This window comes from Drosophila innubila (genome assembly GCF_004354385.1).
Source record: "Drosophila innubila isolate TH190305 chromosome 2R unlocalized genomic scaffold, UK_Dinn_1.0 1_C_2R, whole genome shotgun sequence".
Lineage (NCBI taxonomy): Eukaryota > Metazoa > Arthropoda > Insecta > Diptera > Drosophilidae > Drosophila > Drosophila innubila.
Genome location: NW_022995374.1, coordinates 15,173,447 through 15,196,523, shown reverse-complemented (window position 1 = coordinate 15,196,523; position 23,077 = coordinate 15,173,447). Strand labels below are relative to the sequence as shown.

At 36.5% G+C, this 23,077-nt stretch overlaps 1 protein-coding gene across 1 annotated transcript in view; it reads right to left on the bottom strand.

The window, feature by feature from the left end:
* The window catches only part of LOC117782950 (matrix metalloproteinase-2-like), a 55,483-nt gene extending 38,616 nt beyond the window's left edge, over positions 1 to 16,867 (bottom strand). The window contains exon 1 of the mRNA XM_034620069.1: positions 16,786 to 16,867. The gene's annotated coding sequence lies outside the window, so the exon portion shown is untranslated. The remainder of the gene's footprint in view (positions 1 to 16,785) is intronic.
* Between the last annotated feature and the right edge of the window lie 6,210 nt (positions 16,868 to 23,077).

Genomic DNA, 23,077 nt, shown 5'->3' with positions numbered 1-23,077 from the left:
CTGGGGCCAAAAGGGACAACATACTGTTGACTGTGGATTGTAAACTGTGGACTGTGGACTGACCGGATTGCGTGTTCAACATTGCCGACTGCCTTAGGTCATATCGATCCAGACGAGCTGAGTTAGCGACAATCATGATATGGACACAGTGGAGATGTTTCATTTCCAGCAGTCAACTTAAAGTTTAGTGAAGAAATTGTAAAAACTTTCTCACTTCTGACTCGCAAATCGAAAATTTACAAATTGAAAGTTTGTTTCACCAACTATAAAAATATTCTACATATTTTAAAAGACTTTTGAATGGAGTTCCTTATTCAGTTTGACCACAAGCATGTTTTCACAGCTGAATGCATGACTAACTTTCCATTGGAGACTACGCAAAAGAGTAAAGTTGTTTCGACCTTTATTTTCGCAGTAATTTCATAGAAATTTATAGCATACATTTTCTGAAGCAGGTATACAAAACTCATTACAATTTTTTTTACAGTGTATGGCTAACAAAAAGTCAAGCTTTTATCTGGAATTAAGTTAATTATAACTTTGTCGTATTCATTGAAAAATATGAATGTATATAGAAAGTCTCTGATAGATGCATATTTGTATTTGCCGTCTTTCTTATTCAATCAAATTATCTGTGCATCTTTTCTGCACATTTTCATGCAGCTCTTTGTCTTCTGCTCTGTGTGTGTGTGTGTGTGTGTGTGAATGCTTAAATAAATCTGTGAGTTGCCAGACAATTGGCTTAGCTGGAAAGGATGTCAAGTGAAGAACAGATATATAGATACAAAGATACAAATGAATAGATAGCGCCCAACTGTATGGAATATTGTTATTTTAATTGCTAGCTTGGACCCTTGACACAGCTCGAGAGAAAGAGAGAGAGATAGAGAGAGAGAGAGAGAAAAGAAAGAGAGCTCAACAAAAGGACGACATTTGTAGCTGGCGAAAATAAAATTAATTTAAAAGTTTCGAAACAAGTTTTCCATTATATGAAGGGGAATTCGAGTAAACGCAGCGTAAACTGACAACTTGCGCTGCAGTAGTTAGAAACATTAAAAGTTCAGTCCGATTGCCAACTGCCGTTCATATTTCTGGTTTTTCGGCATTCGCAGGATTGCGTTCAAAAGGAAGAAGAGAAAGTCCTGGCAGCGATTTAATAGCCTTTTGCCGTTGGCCTTTGGTCTTTTGCTATTTAATTATGATTATTCAATTTTAAATGTCGTCAAAGTGCGCTACTTGATTTCTTTGGCTGTGTGTGTGTGTGTGTGTGTGTGTGTGTGTGTGTGTGTGTGTGTGTGTGCGCTTGTCATCTGGTTTTCACCTGGCCGCTTTGTAATTGTTTAAAAGCTTTGCGCTACTTCCGCTTTTTCGGTATAAATAATAAATAAATAAATAAGCTGCGTTGGAATTTCATTTTCCACTTCTTTATTTTTTTTTTATATTTTCGTTGCGTAATGAAATTGCACCTGACGCTGAAATTAATGGCCAACGACGCAACGTTGATTTCGCTGCTCTCTTTCATTGTTTTTGTCGTTTTTCGCCAAAAAGCCAAAAGCATAAAAATGTTTGCGCTATAAACAAAATTATTTCAACTATGAGTGTAGCGGGTTTTTTAGCGTGTGGCAAGTGCCGTTGCAGGCATGTGGCAAGTTAAGCACTAAACGCGGCAGCTGCATAAATCGCTAATATAAATTCATATAAAACACGCAGACCGAAAAAACTTTTTCAATGTGCGTAATTAAATAAAAATCAGTTGCGCAAATGAAAATATTATTGTATTTAAATTTTACAAACATCGTTTGCTTTAAGCTGAGTATGGAACCATTTGAAATAAAAATACAATATCTGTTTTAGTCTGTATTAATATTTTTGTTCAGCAGGTATAAATAAATAAATAGATTAAAATAAAGCCATAAGTGTATTATATATCTTTTCATATTAAGAATATATATATACTAATCGAACAGAATAATGTTGGGGCAAATAGTAACTGAAAATTTTAAATTAGAATATTTTTAAGTTATTTATTTAACAATACAAATAAAAAAAATGATGGCATTAAAATCTATATTTATTGTTTGTTTGTTTTTCAAATATTTAAAGTAGTAATAAATTTATTATCTCAGTAAATTTTATTTTTAGCTTGAAACTTGATGAATATTTATAAAGTTTTTGTAAGTAGCATAAAAGCTAAAGTTCTTTATAGCTTCTTCTTCAAATTAGAACAGAAGATAAAGTTGAAAGTAAGCAATCTTTTTTGTTAATTTATAATCTCAAATATGATTTAAATGCTTCAATGCCAACATTTCACTTGCCACTTTCAATTAATTCAAACTTTAGGCTGTCTTTAGGCGCTCAACCTGCAAATCTGGATCTTAGGCCTTTAGTCCTTATGAGTGCTCGGCAACTCACTGCCGAGCAGGTCAGCTTCAACTGTACTTTATTGTTTATTTATGTATTACTCTCTTATTTTATGTTTTGTTTTCCTTTATAAATATATTTTTTTTTTTGTAAAATTTCGTGTGCTTTTTTTTTTGTTTGCTGGCAACGTAAATTGTTAAGCCGCCTTGACGTCCGTCACTTAACTTCATTATGGCTTCGATGCTGAGCGATGTCCTGAACGGCATAAGGGATAAGGGATAAGGGATATGGGATGGTGGCTAAGCTTTATGGCGTGCGTAATGCCAAGACATTGGCCAATACCAACACAAAATGAGCGCACGTTAGCATAGAACGTGCTAAAATTTAATGTTTTAGCTACAGTTCAGTTGAGTTGAGTTGAGTTCAGTTTGGTTCAGTTTGAAAGACTCGTAATGTAAGCGAGCGCAAAATGAATGATAAACGAGCACACGTCAAATTGTAGCCAGAGTCAGGGCGAGCCTACAACATAGGGGTGAATGCGGGGTATGCGGGATGGCGGGGAGGTTAAAACGTTAGCCAATGTTGGAGCCGGAACAGCTGCCAGAGCAGACGTTGGTCTGGTTATATAAATGGTGCATGAAAAAGCCAAAACAACAAAACGACATGAGTTGCACGTTTACATTAGTGCGGGGGAGTTGACTGAAATGAAAGACTGTATGTGTGTTTGGGTGTGTGTATGTGTGTGTGTGTGCTCTCACTTCTCTCTTTCACCTCGCTGTCTATGCCTTTGTTTACATTTGGCAAACATTCAGTTGGCAGCGGGGTTGGGAGAATTGATGTTGCCAGCTTTTGTTGGCCCTCATCAGGCAGCAAAGTTTTTGTCATTCGGCAATATTTGTTGTTGCTTTTGTTAAAATTAGAATTATTGAAATTTGCTTAACTTAGAGTCAGCTGTTTTTTTTTTCCAAGCATTTTATGCATGAATAATAAATCCAGAAATCCAGAAAGTATTAAGCTAAAGCTGCGCTGGATTATGCTAAGACATAGCCTACTTTTGTGCGTGAGCTGAGCAAGAGAGAGCGAGCAAGAACGAATGACAAAGAGACAGAGAGAGAGAGAGAGAGAGAGAGAGAGAGAGTTAACGCATAAGCCGTTCAACAAACAACGGAGCATGAAAGCCAAGTGTCATGCAACTAAACGTCATCATGCTGCATGCCTCATCCGAACTTGCCTCATTCTGTGCTCTGGCTGCTGCAGATTTGACTGCTGACAGCTGCCTAGCTCGTGGTATGAGTTTAGCTAGCCAAACTTTTTTTTTTTCAGCTGTCTGCGCGGGATTTTTATTCGACCTTTTTTTTTAGTTTTGTTTTTTGTTTGTGCCCCTTCACGCGGCATATGTTTGCATAAATGCAGCAGCAGCAGCAGCAGCGGCGTCAAAATGAAAGATAAATTTCGCAAACACGCACAAAACAGACGCAGACAGTGACAGAGATAACAAAAAGTGAACAGGCGCAATCTGCATGCCCCACAATGTTGCACATTTCATATGGCTACAAAGAATAAAACCAAAAAAAATTACAAGAATATGATTTTTGTTACATGTTGCGACTTTGGCCAGATTGATGACAGTTATCAAGTTAACTTGGTGCGTTGAAAAAAAGGTGGTTATTGATACAGACAGAAAATAATAATTGGATGGATCTGCTGTATGAGATTTTAAAACATCTCGTTATTAGAATAACTCTTATTTCATTTGAAAAATTCTAAATAAACTAAAATCTTTAATAATTTTACTCAAATTATATAAAGTCATCATATTTATCATCATTAACAACTGTTAGTAAAAAGCATCGGTAATGATTTAAAATTTTAGCATGACATAAAATAAATCAAACAACAGATTTTAAATGCAAAACTTTTGCAATATATGTGCACTATTCATGAAAAATCATTAAAAAAGTTTAATGACTTTTGTCAATATCTGAACAATTTATACAAATTATCAATAATAAAAAAGTGTTGGCTAATTAATAACACAGGAAAAGTGAAAAACATGATAAATATGTCATTTATAATAGAACAACATAAATCAATGGAAAAATGTCATTTAATTAACTGTAAAAAAAGAAGAAGGAAACATGCAACATACGATATTTTTTAGCATATATCACAATTAAAATATATAACAGCAACTTTGAGTTGAGAGCAGTTGAAAAATGGCAAAACATTTGCCATAATTACCAAAAGCTGCCACATACAAATGCTGAGCATTGTTCTGCTGCCATTTCCCTGCCCCCCCTGCCTCGTTGGCTTCCCAACTCCTTTCCAGCTGTTGGCTCACCTGTCTGACAATTGGCTAGACAACAACAAAAAAAAATTAAGACAAAAAGTTTGCTATCAATGCTGACCACTCGCCGTTTGGCAATCAGCGAATGATGCCTCCGAACCTAGTCTCGTCCTGCCTTCTGACTCCTGTCTCCTGTCTCATGCCACGCCCCTTGCCACCTGTCTCCCTTTGGGCGCCGAGTAATTTTTCATTTGCAGCCCCAACACCTTTTTCAATTTCAGCAATACAAATGTTTGAATTTGTGCCGCTTGACTGCATGTCCCTTGCTCCTTACACCTTGCCCCTCACTCCATTCCCTGTCTGCCACTTCCCATTGCCAGCAAATGCAATAAAATTTCAATATGCAGTCGCAGAGTGCACGAAGTGAGGGAAGATGGTACAGGTAAATGGTTTTTTGGAACGTGTGACAGCTAAATGAAAACACATCCAATTTTTGAGCCAAGTTTTTCACCTCTACTTTTCTATTTTTACACTCTTGCATTGGGTATTATAATTTTTTCACCAAATGTGTAGCGAAATAAAGCATATATATATAGATATTCTTGAACAGAAAGATTAGCAAGATTCTCAGTTTTAAAATTATGTTGGTTTAATTTTGATTTTGAAGTTGGAATATTAGTATTACATTTAATTTTTCGCTATCAAGCGATTTGGTAATACATTTTTTCGGTTGTAATGTAGTTAAGCAAATCTTAACTAAAGCGTGGTATTTTTTATGAGAAATAGTTTTCTTATATCAAGATTCAGTTGGGAATAAAATAATTCCATTAAATGTTTTATTGAAATTTTGCTATATTTTAAAACATTGCAAAATAATAAAGATAATTTTAAGTAAGATGCTTTTAAATGACGAAATCTTTATAAAATTACTAATTGTAAATAGTAAAGATTTAAGAATTATTTATCATTTAAGAAAATAACTTTAATTTAGGCTTGATTTTATAAAAACTTACAATGTTTCAGGGTATAAGATATCCTTTTATTTTCATATTTCTTAGGCAAATTTTTGAGGAGAGCTTAGCAATCAATATGGGGAGCAGTCACTTGTTTGGCTTGCCACACTTAAACTTGCCCCAAAGTAGCTGCTTATTTGAGCTTATGCTGAGGTGGGAGTTGAGTTGAGAGTTGCAGTTGAGTAGCTGGTTTTGACTATTCAGCACTCTGCTGCTGCTACTTACACACGCTCAAGTATGCGGCTGTATATGTGTCTGTGTGTGTGTGTATTTTAAGACTTGTCTGCGTCTTTTTGGCACTCAGTGTAGGGGCAGCAATATTGCAGTTTTTGGCTCAAGTTGCCTCGCTTCTTGTTATTTATAACTTTTTCTTAAGCAAAAGCGGCGCGTGTGGAAATATCAATTGAACACGTTTCAGCACACACAGATACACACACACACACATAAATATATACACACAATATGAATGCTTGTTTCTACACTTGCTTTTTACACACAAAGTGCACTCAAGTGTTGATGAGGACAACGACAACGACAACGACGACGGAAGTTGCTTGTGGCAGCGTTGAATATTCTTCTTCATCTTTTTCAGCTTTCTTCTTATTCTTCGTTATTTTCTTTTTTTTTTTTTTGTCGTATCTTTTTCTTGGCACTTTCCCATATATATTTAGTTAGAGTTAGAGTCGTTTGTCTGTAGCTTGGACAGGCAAGCCATTGTTAGAGTTTGCTTAATTGCAACGTTTTGTAACATAATTGCAACTGTAGCTGTAATTGTAGTTGTAGTTGTAGTTGTAGCTACAGTTACAGCTATAGCTTTAGCTGCATCCGTCAGATACATTGCTCGGCTTTTGTTTGACTCAAGTGGCGTACTAAACGTTATCACGCCTCACACACCGATTGTAGATTGCGCACAAAGTTTCGAGTGCGTTTCGACAATAGGCCTATTGATTGCCCCCTCACCCCCCTTAGCCCCTTTCCTTTCCCATTCCCTGCTCCCCTCTTTTTCACACTCAAAAGCAGAAAAAAATGTCAGCGCCTGAAAGTAGACAACGCTTTTTTTTCTCGCACTTCCGCTGCGTTTGCTGCTTGGCAACAAATCATAATTAGGCTGGGACACTGTATAATTAACGCTATCAGGCTCATCTAATTATGCCGGTGTGTCTGTCTGTATGTATTTATTATTATTATCAGCATGTGGCATAAAAACTCGCTTAGTATGCCAGTCAGCGTGTATTTCTTCTGCCTTTTTTTTAGCAGGCATCAATAAAAACTGCAGAGCAGTAAAAGTTCAACCCCTGTGTGGGTGTATGAGTATGTGTGTGTGTGTGTGTCGCGTATGCAAATGATTTTGGCGCCTGGTGCGTCATTTATGTCTCCCCCCGCCCCCTCGTCTGTTGGCCAAATGAAGCTAATGGTGTCAAATTCGAATCGCGTCTCATATGTTTTACTTTTTGCGTGCTAATTTTATGATCATTTTGGAACGTGAACTCCATCATCATCAACATTTTCAACATCATCACGTCACGTGTAATTTGCAGCAACCTTTTTAAGGTTCGACCCAATCCCCAACTCCAAATAACCCCCACATCCCCATCTTCTCCTTTCCTTCATTTGCTCGCAATGTGCTAACGACCAATTTGGGTTTTCTTTTCGAGCCAGAACCGAAACGATGGCAGTTAATTTTTTTTTTTCTTGTATTCTGTGTGCGTTGCTTAGAAATGCGAATATTAAATTAGATCTAAGTATTTAAGAGCGCGCAATTTTGCTTCTTATTCCTCTTGTTGAGATTCATTTTCGTGGAAAATTTAATACAAAGTCAAATCAGCTGAATGAATTATTCGATTAAGCCGCCGTCTTTCAATAATATTTAATTAAATAATTTTCGTGGAATACATTAAGAGTTTTGCATGAATTATAATTATGTGTGCAATTATTATCTTTACTTATCTTCAATATAAATTAACATTAAATTAGCAAGGATTTATAATACTTGTAAATATTCCAATTTATTGTTAAGCTTAACATCTTTAAGAATTTAAAATAAATGAGTCAACTTTCAACTTTTCTAAGCACTTTTAAAACAATTCCAATTTCCCTTACAAATGTTATACACAACTTTACCCCTTATGGATTTTTTCCCTCACTCCTCTGGCCAATTCAAACAGCTGCCAACTTAAAGATTTATAAAACCGTCAACTCAATCTGCCAGCTAGAGATACCATTACATATAGAAGCACTCAGTGCGCCACGTATGCAAACAAAGGACAACAAAAACTGCACTTCAATCATCTTGGATTTTATGCATGCAACGAAGTATATCATTTTTCCAATGTATGCAAAAGTTTTCATTGCACGTATTCCTCTTAGATTTTGATGCAACAAAATTGGCAAAATTTCCAAAAAGAAAAAAAAAACTAGTGTGTTATCAATAACTATCGATAACGATAACAACAGCGGGCATAGCTTTGAAGTTAGCCTAATCAAATGAGCTGATTATTGTGCGTTTTAATTGACAAATGCATAAATCAACTGTGTATCATTAGTTATGCAAAAGATCTAGATTTAAATATGGTTGTGGCTGTGTGTGGGGCATAAATTAATAATTGAGCGCTGAGCGCAAAGGATAGAGGACATAGGACAAAGGCATGTGATTGTGCTTGAAATAAGAGTATGGGGTATATGTGGTTACAAAAGTGCGCGACAGTTTTAAACAATGCTTAACCCCCCGTTGCCACCTTGCCACCCCTTAACCCTTCTCCGGTGCAAACACTTGAGTACTTAGACAGGCAGGCACTTAAAAAAAATGAGGGGGAAAAAAGAAAGAATGTGAAAAACCGTTACAATTGCTGACTAAAAGATGAAAATTCTACATTTTTAATGCGGCTCACCTGACGAGCCGCACGTCGAGCACTTCAGGACACACACACAAGCACACAAACACACACACACACATATGAGAAGTTATAACAATGGCGTCAGGCAAAAAAAGGGTTGCATGTGAGGTGGGTGAGTGCTTTGGGGCGGTTCGGAGGTGGCTGGGTTTGCTTTTGGGGGGGGGAGGGGACTGGGCTTGTTAATTTCAAGTGGCATGTTAACTTTCTGACATTAAGTTGGCATTTCATGTCAACTATGCAGCGCGTATGCCAGGACACTCAAGTGTCCTTTGTCTGTGCAAGTGTGTGTGTGTGTGTTTGTGTAAGTGTGAGTGTGAGTGTGAGCATGTATGTGTTTTTGTTACATGTGTAACAGCAGCGTCGTGCGGAAAACGCTGTTTAGCAAAATGCCATCATTATGTTAATTATAAATGCGCCTTGCGCTCAAAAAGAGTTGCCACACACACACAAACACACACACACACATACATATACTGCAGAGAGACAAACATTTTAAGCACACACACACACACACATATGCATAGATACAGTGTGCTTCACTGCGGCATTTACACTTCCGTTTCCGTTTGAATTGAACGCACTGCGAGCGGATATGCTAAGCGCAGTCTCGCTTTTCAACGTTTGCCTGATGACAGCAATTATCATTGCAGTGATATAACTTTACACAATACCAACAAATTGCTAATCAAAAGCACAAACTCTTCTCCACCCTCCCCCTCTCTCTCTCTCTCTCTTTTCCTCTTTTTCTCGCTATTTTAACAGTCAGTACATGCAATTAAATGACTGCCATCATTTGCTACACAGAAAAAAAATCATTATATTAGTTCTATGTATTTTAAAAGTCTTGATATTAAAATGTTTTTTTTTTTAAGCACGTATTTAGGATATTATGCTTAAATGAAGACAATATGCGAATAAAATGGCAATGAATCAATGTTATAAAAGTAAAATAATAAATAAAATATTTGATGTAACTTAAAAAAATATATTAACCGACCTTTTAACACTGTGCTCAATTGATTTTTTCCCGGCATCCTAGATTTTTATTTTCTGTGTAGGCTTTTCAACATATCTAACTCTCAGCAGTCTCTGTACCTTCCTCTCTCTATCTCACCCTTTCTCCCTGTCCTCTCTGTCGTTCTCATTTGCGTAGCTGTGTGTCACATGAGTTGACACTTTCAGTTGAACTCAATTAAGTTCATACATAAACAACATTCGATGACAAATCTATGGCCTTCTCTATTTATCTCCCTGTCTCTTTCTCCCCCATTTCTCTCTCTCTATCTCGCTTTGTGAAATATTGGAATTTAGTTCTTAATGAAAATTGTATTTGATTGTTGCTATGCGTCAAATGTTACGCTCAATTTGCTGCTGCTTCAAAATACTCACATGTGTGTAGTGTTGTGTAGTGTTGTGTTGTGTTGTGTTGTGCTGTGTTGCAAGCAAAGTGGCACAAGGCGGCAACTATGCGATTTATTTGGGTTTTTTCTGACGTTGCTCAGTTTGATTCAAGTGCTTACACTCAATGACTGAATACTGAATGAGTTTTGTAATCAGCAAAGTTATGAAATGATGCTTCAAATTTGCTTTGAATGAATACGAGTACAAGAGCCATGTGATGCTCGTTGAAAGTGATCAGCAATAATCAGCTCGTGTTTCAGATAAATTATCTTATGGTATGAGCTTGAAATTATCATTAGTTCGTGTAGGAAAAATCTCTTATTTTCATATAAGCTGCTTATGCTTACAAGTCCCAATTAGTTCAAGATTAAAAAGTATTTGAAGTGTCTAGATTGTAGCTAACTTTTAATTTATTCAAGCAGAAATTATTGTAAACCATCTATTTAAAAAAAAAAATAATTAATTAGCAATTATACATAACAGTATTTTTTACTTAAGTAAAACCTCAATCAAACGAGCTGTATGCATGAATAATAATTTTTTGGGATGAGTTAACTTATAAAAAGATAAATTTTTGATTTAAATTTTCACTAACAAAATTAATTTTAGCTACTATTTTAAAATTTTTACATAAATATAAGAACAAATATTTAAATTTCCATTTTTCTGTAAGAATAAAAAAATATCTTATTTTTTTCAAATTGTAATTGAAGAAAAAACACACTTTCTTATTCGGACATTTGTCTCTTCAGCTGCCAAATCTCAGTTAAATCTTTACTAATTTATTTTGCAATTCTTAACTGCATTAAGTTTTGAATCTTTTCAAATGTAGTTTATAAAGTTATTGCACTGTCTCTTGGCTGCCAGTTTTATATATATATAGATAGATTCATATCAGTAGCAAATTTATTTAGTATTCTGAGCACTGAAATCAAGTCTTAACCAAAGCCAAAAGCAATTGCAGTTTGTACTTGAAATAACTGTGTGAATTCGCATTGCACTTGATAAATGAGTCAATTATGTTTGGTGTCTCCGGAGATATAAACAGCAAGGGAGACAAAATGAGTTGGACCATGATAGATAGTGTGTGAATGAGAGAGAAGGAAGAGATGGAAAAACAAATCAAATATGCTGGCCACTAACATATTTCGTTGGCTTCTCTAAACGCAAATTTACTACAAGAAGAAAAGTTTTGTGCAAAATTCAACCAAGTGCAAAACTTGTTGCCAGAGCGAACATCTTCAATCTTATCCAAACCTTCTCCCACCCATTCATTCATTCATTCAGCTCCCGCTCTCTTCAATCCTCATGCTTCGCCTTTCATCTTCATCTCCATTTGCCCATTTCCATTTCCACTTTCATTTCCATTTTACTTTTCCAGCAGCTGCTTAACCACAGTGACTTTTTGGCTTGGCTCATAATCTGTGCCTGTCATCGCTTAAAACTGAGGCTTCTTGGGCAGCTCTTCGCTATTTTCCCCTCCACTCCCCTGCCCACCAACATACCCCATTCCCCCCACGTACTTCCTTCTTGGGTAACGGCTAAAGAAATCTCATTAAAAATGTCCTTGCGGCTGCAGCGAGCATAAATCTGAAAATTAAAGCTAACAAATACAAAAAAAAAAAGTAAATACGAAGACAGCAGGAGCAACAACAACAACAACAACAGCCTCTGGGGCGTTTGTCTAGTAGGCGTGGCAAGTGGCGTCTTGAATTTATGGTCGCGTCTTCATATCGCATAAAAACCCATTTAAAAAGCAATTATTTTGCGTTGATTCAATATGCTGGCGTTTGATGAATGCTGAGAAGCAGTTGCTGCAGGATCAGTCGCAGGACTTAAAAGGAGCAGCAAAAGGTAATATTAGCTCATGTTGTTGCACGCCCACAGCTGCAACAGAGACAGCAGCAGCTGTTTGCAACGTTGCCTGCTGCATTTTTATGGCCAAGAGCTGTCTCAGCACAAATCTGTGTCCTGGGTACTGTGTCCTGGGTGCTGTATGCTGTGTGTGCTGCCTATCAACACTTTGCGCCTTAATGCATGCAATGCATAAAACAGTGTCCTAGCCCAGTTGCGTGTCCTTTTGCGCTATCTCTGTGCAGTATTGCTGACAGGCTGACTGAAAACCAGCTGCAGCAGCGGAGAGGGCAACAAGAGATCAGGAGCATAGTCAGGCAACAGGCAACATGCTGGCCAAACGCCAACTCGGTCAACAGTTCGATGACGTATGCAGACGACTCAACAACTGCGGTCGTGTCCTTTTCTTTCTGTCTTTTTGCCTTTAGGACCATTTGAAATAAATATTAAAAATTTTGTCGTGCGGACATGCAAGAATTTTGAATGCACATTAAAATTCAAATTAAATGGCACCGCATTTTGCTATCCATCCGTTTTATGACTTTAAACGGCAGTCAACTGACTTTTAATGGTAGTTAAAGTTTTGTGGCTATCAAGACTGGCCAAAACAACCTGAAAGACATCATTTATATATACAAAAGAATATGTAAAAGCATTTGTAGCCTCTCGAAGGTAAAAACAAAAAAAAAGTTTGAAAAATCAATCTCACTTGAGATGGACAAATAAAATCTGTAGATATATTCAAAAGATTTTTAAAGTTTAGTGGACAGCAACAAAAATATAATATATATTTATTTTAATGCTGAATAAGATTGAATAATACAAGAATCAATCTCACATTAACAACTAGAACATCAATTCAATCTTTTAGTTTAAGTATTTGCTTGTTACAGCTGAAAAATGCTAAAGGAAAAAAAAAAATTTTAATTGTAAACTTTTTCATTTCAATAATTACTTATTCAATTTCATTAATTAATTATACTCATATTTACTTCCTTTTCTTTTATTAATCCATTGTAATGCCTATTGATTTTTCTTGTTTTCTCTTTTCCATTTCATCTTATCCATTTATCAAATAATTCCTTTGCCAATTTCTTTTTCAATCCGCCCCGTCAAATTCTGTAATAATCTCTTTCTTTGCATTGCCTTCACAATCTTTCATTAGCGCATTTGACTTTACGCTCCAGTAAACTGCAGAACTCGCATTGTAACCCATTTATAGGCGCACATATTTCAATTTTCTTGGCTCTGGCCTGGGGAAGGAGAGGAACCCATCCTACTATTTTTCCTTTTCCCACAGCAGGGACAATCGAAAAACGTTTCCAAAATATTTAGGCCGCATTTGATTTCATTACGTTTTTATCTTTTGGCTACTAATTTCATTTCGTGCATATTTCAAGCATACTTTGGATTCGAAGGACGGGTAGAATGGGCCAGTTCCATTTTCCTTACGCCCCAACCGACCCCCGGACACCTCAAATCTTGGTGCCGTCGCCCGTGCAAGAGCTTAATTAATTCCCAAAAATATTTATAACTTTTAGGAGCTCGACCATTTTGGGTTTCCGAAATTTTGGCACAATATTGTTTTGTCGTTTGTTGTTGTTATTTCTATAGTGTGTGTGTGTGTGTGTGTGTTTGTGTATTGGTTGCTTTGGTTTTGCTGCTTGTCAATGGGCAAATCTAACAAATTTATGCATGACTGCAACAGGGTCAAGTTGCTGCAAAATCCTTTAATGCGCCGCAGCTGGTTTCAGTCTACCCAAAATCTAAACCAATCTGGCCAAATAGAAAAAACCAACAGCTTGAAAGCAACAACTGTGGTTCCAGAATGTGCGACTTGAAAATACCCTATGCTTGAAAATTTAAAATATAAATAAGTATGAATTGCGTAAATGCTTTTCTATTCATTTTAACAAAGAATAGTTTACTATATATATAACAAAATATAAAAAGAATGCTGTTGCAAAATGCTTTTAATTTTTATATTTTATATAAATTATAAACAACATAGTTAAGAAAATATTATCAGTTAGAGAAAATAATGTGAATCATTTGATAAATATCATTCTTAGTTAAAATTTTTAGTGTATTTTTTATAAACACAAGTTTAGTATAAATTTGTCAGCTTGCTAATTAATCACCAATTTTTGAATAGCAAAATTTTGTAAAATATTTGTCTATTGTTAATAATTATTACTTAAAACTACTTCTCAGTTTTTTTCTTAAAATTAAGAATTTTTTTTTAATGAATATATCTTTCTAAATAAAATTAAAATTTACCTGTTATTTGGAACCGCTTTTAATTACAGGGTATCTAACAGCAAAAGGCAATGGCAATTTTGAGCTTTTAGGCAGTGCGCAACCAATGCGACGACTCGCCAGATAAGCAGATTTATGAGCTAAACAACAAACTGAAATAACTGGAGACAATTCGGGCAATGGCCAAGAACTGGAACGGGAGACAAGGACATTTTCGATGCCTGCAGCAGCAGCAGAAGCAGAAGCAGAAACAGGAGCAGCAACAGGAGGTGGAACATCAGCTCGGAAGCGTAAAAGCAAGATAAAACATAAAGTCGCCACACACACACACACACACACACACACACACAGAGTTTTGAAATCGAAATAACACCACACAATATGAAAAGAGGAGTAAAAATGGGAGGAGGAACCACACATTGAGAAGATTTATGAGCATTTCTCTGGTCGCACACGCAAGGATGTGTGCGATGATGGTGTGCAGAATGTCAAACGGGATGGCACAGGAAGTGCCAAGGAAGGCAAAAGGACACCGGGAGTAAAAGAACCGGAACAGGGTTGGCCTGACTGCCGTTTCAACTATTGACACGCACTGTACTCATCATCGACATTCACGTAACTTCAGACGTGCGTATAATTTTACTTCAAGCTCTGCGGTCAGCAACAAACTGCAGAAAGCAACAAAAACCAAAACTAAAGAAAAAAATACGGGACAGGACAGGACAAGAAAGGACAGGAAAGGAGCGTAGGTAGGTGTCAATTTCATTTTCATTAAGTTGATTCTGGTTGAGTGGACACGGACGGTGCTCAAACTCAACTGCTCCCTCAACGGTATTCGGGATCTTAATTTGCGTCAGGCTCTCAAATTTCAAAAAAACTGCAAAGCGCTGCTCATTTGTAAAACAAGAAGCAACAGCAGAAGCCCTACTTAAGTTCCAGTTCTTCATTTTTGCATTAATTAATACTTACTTATTATAAAAAAAAACAAAAACAGCAACAACACAAAAAAAAAAACAAGAAGGCAACTGGAAAAGGCAAACTTAGAGCAAAAGGCAAAAGAAGGAGCAACATCAGCCGGTTCTACCTAAAGGTAAGTCAAATTTTAATCACTTCCTTGCGCTACATTTTCTTGTTTTTTTTGTGTGTTTTGTAATTTTTGTATTTTTTGTTGCGACTTGGTAATTTGAGACTGTTAACATTTTGGTTTGGCTCGCAGACTAGCAGTAGCTACTGGTTACTGTTTATTGTGTCCAACTGCAGCCTTTTGTGGTTGCGTCTGGACTTTGGACTTAATTAAAAGTAATTCCATTTAAATATTATTAAAAAAGACTTTTCCCTAGCCAAAAAAGTTGGCGCTTTGGGCCATTTTTACTTCTTTCGTTTCGCTTCTTTTTTTTCTTTCTTTTAATTGAATTTGCCATTGAAAGCAAAAGTGTTTGAGCCAAACATTTACATAGCTTGAATAAAGGCTGCAATTTAATTGACTGCGAATTAGCTAATAATGTGCTTGTTATTATTTTTACTTAAGTTAATTCTTAATTAACTTGCCTTTAAGAAAATAGTTTGATGCTGCTGGAAAAATCTGTGTGGATTATTTCTTGGTTTTGTAAATAAGATATTAAGTAGTTGATGTACTTTTTAATAAATTAATACCATTTGAAAATTGTGAAAAATAGTTTTGCCGTAAATTATAAAGATGCGTCTAGTTTTCTAATGTCGAAATAAAATATACTACATTTTTGTATATATTTATATACTATTTAGTTGCGTTAAAACCTTAGCGACACTTTCATTTTATGCTTTTACAACTATAATTTTACAAAAATTTACCAGCATATTAAAATAAAAATATATTAAGTTCTTAAGCCACAGAACTTTATTCGGAGCACGTCTGATTTATCAGATTACATAATAATAATTAATTAATATGCTGCTCAAGCCACTCGCTCAATATATTTAATTTAATTTTATACATCAACAAACCAATTTGCATAGATTACAGTTAACTGAAATATTTCTTCTTTGGTTTACAAAGTTAAGCCTTTAATTAAACTGGCAAACAGTGAACTAAAAAAGTTAATAAAAACATATGAAAAACAGTTTTAAAATTGCACGTAATTATATAAAACCGATATAAACAAAAATACGCACAAAGCCACCGCAGAGACAAGTGCTAAAAGACCACAGTAAAAAAGGAATCAGGCCAATAAAATGGTTCCCTATTATAAAGTGTAATATGTTAAACAATTGATGGCTGATTGCCAGGCAACATCAGGCCAACAAAAAACAAGCAAAATAGAAAGACAAAACAAACAAATTAGCAATTGGTTTTTGTGTCTCTCTAATTTGCAAATTGTCAGCAGCAAACGATTTGGCAAATTATATTTCGTGCCATATGGTTCAGTGGCGTTATGTAATTTAGTGTCTGGCGCCTGTTGGATATGCAACACTAAATTACAAGCCAGGCTAATTTGCCATAAAACAGTCAAAAAGAGAGTGAGTAAGAGAGAGAGAGAGATAGAGAGAGTGAGCAAGAGTTGCAATATTAATGCGAGCAACTCGTGTATTTATTGGCATATAAATCACTTTGAACTTGCCACCAAATCACAGAGACACATAACACAACCACACACAGGAACACACACTCAGGAACACACACATAGTCACACACACACACATATACAAAGAGTAGACTTAGGCTTAAGCCGGCACTTACCTAGTAGAATTGAGCTTGATGTTAGTGCTCTCATTAGAAGCCCAAAGCCAAAGCCAGTCCTTGTGGCAGATTCAACATTCCATCTTGCATTTCTTCTCGCATCGCATCGCATCGCTTTCTCATTTTTCATCTTCTTTTGTTGGCTTTCATGTCAATTAATGCGGCGCACTCTTCAAATATTAGCAGACATTATATGACGGCGTTGCACTAAGCTGCCGTTGTTGCCCCCTTTAGAGTCATCGTTCCGTCTCAGACTTAGATCCACCACAATGAGGGCACAAATGACTTGGCCAACACTTGAGCACTTCAGCGCTTGGCTTTTTTGTTTTTTAATCGGGCTATTGTAAAAGCCAGGCAGCAGCAGGAGCTGACTTTCAGTCAAGTTGCCCATTGCCGTTGCCGTTGTCGTTGCCGTTGTCGTTTCCGTTGTTGTCAAGTGGCAGGGATTATGTTGACGTTGCTGAATGCGTTGCTGATTTTTGGAGTGTGTTGCCAACGTTCCCATTGTCGATCGCTCTGGCACCGCCAACACATATTCATTTAACAGCAATTTAACTTTGATTGCCACCACACAATATATTGCTGCTGTTGCTGTTGCTGCTGTTGCTGCTATTGCTGTTGCTGCTGCTGCTCCAGTGAATTTGAACCACTCACACCGACAACTTGCCAGCAACTGAGCGCTCGACCAGCTGTGCTGTCGTATTTCAATGAAACGACGCGACGTCGCAGCGTATAAGACTTTCTCATGCTGTGCTTTTTCCACGCTGTGCTTTGCTCTGATCCCAAAGCTCAACTCGAAAGCTTTATAAGAGCGCGCGCGTTCGCTCTTTTGCTCTCGCACGCTCTTTACTGCGTCGGCGCATCCTCTAATTAGTTCGGTTTGCTGTTTCGGCCTTAACTTCGGTTTCCGTTGGAATTTCGGCTTCAATTTTTTTTTCATGCTGTCACTGTGGCATTTAACCTGCCGCTTGTTGTTGTATATACACTTGTTGTTGTTGTTGTTGCAACATATGAAAATTAAAACGCTTAACTACAATTAACAATTGGTGACACTAGGCTCGCTACAAAAGAGACAAACAGCAGAGTGTGAGTGTGAGTGAGAGTATGAGTGAGAGTATGAGAATGCGTAGCGAAAGAACAACAACAATAGCATTAATCAACTCGCTGCTGACACTAAAACCCGCAACAATTAATCAACACACAAAATAACAGTAAAGGTAGTGGTACATTATTTTGGACGTCATTGCATTAACTGATTGTGGTGGAGGGCTGGCAACACTGGCAAAACTTTATGTCAGTTCGCATAAAAGTTGCACGGAAAATATCAAATCAAATCAAAGTTCGATTTGACAGCCAGACAGGACTCGATTTGATGTTTATCTTTCAGCTTGCGACTTTTACTTTACAACTTGAACTTAAAGTGTGTGTGCACACCACACACACACACACACACCCATAAACAGAGAGAGACAAACAAAGTCGTAAAGTCAGTTCATAACTCTCTGCTTTACCAAATATCTTAGCCTTGCTCTTGGCCAGCCTAACTGCCCTTTGGCATTGTCCAGCCAATATCAATTTATCAATTAATGTGCCTAATGAGTAAGCCAACTGATTTGCTGTGTCATTTAATGCATACACACACACTCACACCCACACACTATAAAATTAATTAGGATTCGCTCATCATCAACTGTGACAGCATATTAATATACTTTAGTATATATATATAGCCTATATACTATTTATATAGTCTTACTGACTCTGGCAATAACATAAACTAACGAGATTTTCCCTCTGCAAATTTGTTGTTGTGCTTTAATTGACAATCAAAGCAACTAATCACATTTGCAGCTCGACATTTTTCATTAGAATTATTATGTAGTTATAGTCAAGTTCCATTTCTAGTTTGTCGGCTGGCAAACTCATCATTATTTTGCGCCCACATCAAAGCAATGAAACAGCGACAAACTCAGGATTCATCCCGCACTTTAAATGCGTTTATGCGTGTTGAAAAACGTGATTAAGATATCAACACGCGCCTCAAGCACTTATTTTACAATATTGTCAGCTAACAGATGACATAATCACAATCCAAGTGCTGACTTTCTCATGATTACATTAAAGTCACTCAATTTCATTAATCTACTTTCATATTCCTGTAGAAGTATGTCACTTAATAAATTGTATATACAATTACAGTGTTGCCTCTTGGTCTTTATTTTAACAATTATTCAGAAATTATTAAACTACGAATAAGCCCGTCAACTCATTGATATGGAGCTGTTAATTTATAAGCGGAACATTATCCTACAATAACATTTTTAACAATTTTGCATACCGTAAAGGTAAAAATATTAAAATTAACATTATATAAAATGTTATCCCAAAAACATAAGGATTCGAATGATTCAAACATTGAGCTTAAGCAGTATTAAATGAAATTTATAATATAAACGATTATAAATATATTTAAAATACTAAAGTAAACATAAGATTGATTCCTGATCAATACATTAACAATATAAACCTTGCATATTTTTACTCCAATTAAAAAACCAGTTTAAAACAAACGCACTTTGAATTGCAGTTGTTTTCAGTTTGATTAACTTTGTTTATCTACGGTTTCAACGAATTGCCCTCGTACCACAACATATGTGCAAAACCCCCTATTTCAGAAGAAGAACTCAGACGATCGATATAAAAAAGCGAACCGGGCAGTTACTTGACCAATGGAAATTAGAACGCCGAAATGAAGCCACAAAATGGCACTAAGGTGACAGAGGGCAGGGTGTGAGGTTGTTCGGATGTGAGATGGCTGGGTGGTTGGGTGGTTGGGTGGTGCGTCGTTTGCTTGTCATTTAATATCCGCAATTAAAGTGGTCATCAATCAAAATGTACAACAAGAAAACCTAAATGAATTAAAAGTAAACGAAAGAACAAAGCAAAGGATGAATGCACAGGCCAAAATGAAAGCTGTAATAAATAGAATAAAGCGCAGCTAAAGAAACAACAACAAATAAAACGAAAACGAAAAAAAATGAACGCTAAGAAAAGCGTTACCAGAGAAGCCCAAACAGAAACCCGGGAATAGGGCCAGGACTACGGCTAGGACGATAAACAAGTGCTATACAAACAAAACGGCGTAGTACGCTGAACCTATTGATGATTGAGCAGGACATTAATCTAACAAAATGCAGACAAGCCGTGGCAGGACTAAAGCACAGGCCGCCAGCAAGGAGCAAGGATGAGGACGAGGACAAAGGGAGCGGGGGCAGGGGCGCGGGCAGAGGCCATGGCGGGCAAGCGACCAAATCAACTGACCAACTGTGAAAGTGTCAAATTTCAAGCCACATTGTTGGTGTTGTCCACAAAGCTGACATCCTTGTTACCGTTGTTGTTGTTGTTGTCGTTGTTGTTGTTGTTGTTGTCGTTGCTGGCGACACTGTCCACGTAAGCAAACATAATTACGGCGATGCCAACCTACATATACATACACAATATATATGTACGTATATATGCTATTCCTGTCAGTTGCCTGTGCGTCATGATGTCCTGAATTCAAAGTGCCTGCTTTCACAGATTAATACGATAGCATAATCATATAATTACTTTAACAACTACACTTGCTAACAATCTGGTGTACCTTAAAAAATTACATAAAAATACATAAATATTCTAGGACATTTTGTTACATTTAAAAATCTGGCATTTTTAAGGACTTTTCCTAGAGCTGCGATGACAGTTCGTATCACAGCTCGAGAATTTAAAAATCTTTGCGTTTCCCGACAGCTAATCAATACATTTACGAACATTCATAATTTCGAATTTACACAAAAGTATTAAAAATCATTAACTTGGAATTAAGCAAACTGTAGCTATTGGTAACTCAGGTTGAACTATTAATAACAACACGCTAAGTGTGTTGAGTAATAGCCTATTTCCACGACAGCACATTTGGCACATTCGACGCAATTTTCATCATTCGGCCCGAATGTGAACTTCATTTCAGTACAAAATCCGAATGATCATTTTGACTCATTCATAATAAATGTTAAGTTTTTTGCCATTCGACCCGGCGAATTTCAATATTTTTTTACCGAACACGCGATTTTTATCGATAAACTCGTTAAAAAAAAGCAATTGTCACTTTAACCAGCAGTGAAAATGTTCTTATTTATATCGGGTGAATAGAAAATGTTTTAACAGTTTCACATTTCGTCGTGGAAAGTCAAAAATCTGACACATTCAAATGTGACCAAATGTGGCAAATTTGAGTAGTCGTGGAAATAGGCTATAACAGTGCTGTCAATTTTAACTAACATTGCAGGTTACATGCTAAAAGTTAGCCAATAGTGCATTAACTGTACATTATTTCAGATTAATTTGACTTAAATAACTCTAGGAGAAAATATTAATGAAAATAGTTAACATTTGAAAAAATGTTAGCGAACAACGCTCTCAATGCGATTCACTTAACAGTAGGGGTAAATGAGAACAAAGTTAAAAGCAATCTTTTCCTTTGAGCGATCAATAACATTACAAATAATAACATTACTGCTAATTCAATAACATTGCACTCAATGTTAGTTAGCAGCCAGCAGACTGTACTAAATGGACAGCATATGAGCATTAATGAGGTTTGTTGGCCTAAACAAAAAGCTGCTCTTGTTAGTATTTGCTTGATAGAGACGGGAATAGCAGGGAGGACGTGTGACGTGCAAATTGTCGCCTCTGCTCTGCTGCTGGCATCATCTCATTTTGATGGTTTGAAAGTTGCGCAAATGCACAACAGAAAAGCAAATTCAGCAGGAGGTGGCACTTGCAGCATCAGAACATCGACGGCAACAGTTGAAAGCTGCTCATTTGCTGTCCAAGCTGCAAATTAGATGCCAAATTAGCACACAAAACTGCAACAGCAACCAGAAAACTGATGCACAATTTGCAGCCGGCAACTTGCAACTTGCAATCGGCAGTTGCAGTGGCAGAAACGCTGCAGCAGGCAATAGCTGTGAGTGTTAAGTTGCTGCCCAAAAAAAAAACCCGTTAGGATGCCCCATTGCATCCAGTGCTGTCAGAATTTCAAGGACTAAAATGGCTAAAATTATCAACAATCAATAATATCAAACATGCTACAAAAAAATAGTAACAATTTTTTTATTAAGCTTCATTTAATTAAATTAAAATTAAAATTATATAGGCTCATTAAAGACAAAAAATACTTAAAAATAAAGTATACAACTTTATTATTTTACTACATCTTTTTGTATATTCTTTTGTATATCTCCGACATCTCCGATTTATAAAATATCTGCTTAAAGTTTGTTTGCATCTGTAACATTTTTGAAATTGACACAATTATATCTTTAATATTTTCTGCATTCAAATAATAAAATGATATAGTTTTACAAGCAAAATATTTTCGACAGAGAACAAATTTATTTTTTTATCAAGTTAAATATATTTAAGTTACATGACAATTCAAGCATTTACTCAAGCCTCAAGATTTCCTTAAATTTTAAAATTGTAACAATTAAAAAATAGCCAAGCATAGCTATAAAATAGTTAAAATGGCTGCACTTATTGCATCGGTCGCTCGAAGAGACAGTGTGTGGGGAAGTGTGTGTGTGTTGTGTGTGTGGGTGTGTGTGGGTGTATAAGTAAACTGCTGTTGTTGCGGTGCTTTGACTGATGTGGCACAAAAACCGTTAGGCCGGCAAGAAGGCCAGACACACAAACTTTGCTTACTGCATTGACACGTACAGAATCGGACGAAATTGGAAGCTGGAAGCTGGAACCATGGAAATGATACCCCCATCAACCAATACCCCGACTCCTCAATCTCCCTTTAATCCCACTTGCCACACTGTGTAGGCCTGCGGGCAATGCTAAATGGTTTTTCAATGGGTTTTTCGGGCATCAGGTTCGAGTTTTTGGATAAATTCGTGCAACGCTTTTGGCCCGCAGCTTGCCACAAAACGTAGCAGCAGCAGCTTACGAATTTTTGCGGTAGGTATGCTTCAAGTAGCAGTCGTTGTTGTTGTTATTGTTGTTAGTGTTGTAGCTACTGCTGTGGTGGGTTATTAAATTTGAAATGCTACACCTTGCTCCGGTATCAGATTGCCGTAAGAGAGCGTTAAGACAAAGGCATCTCTGCCTATCGAAATTCATGTAAAATGCAAAACCTTAGCCCAGCATAAGGAAATATGCCATGTCATAAATTTTATATGAATACGAATATGAATATGAATACGAGTTTGAGTGTGAGTGTGAGTGTGAGTTCGAGTCCTGCTAG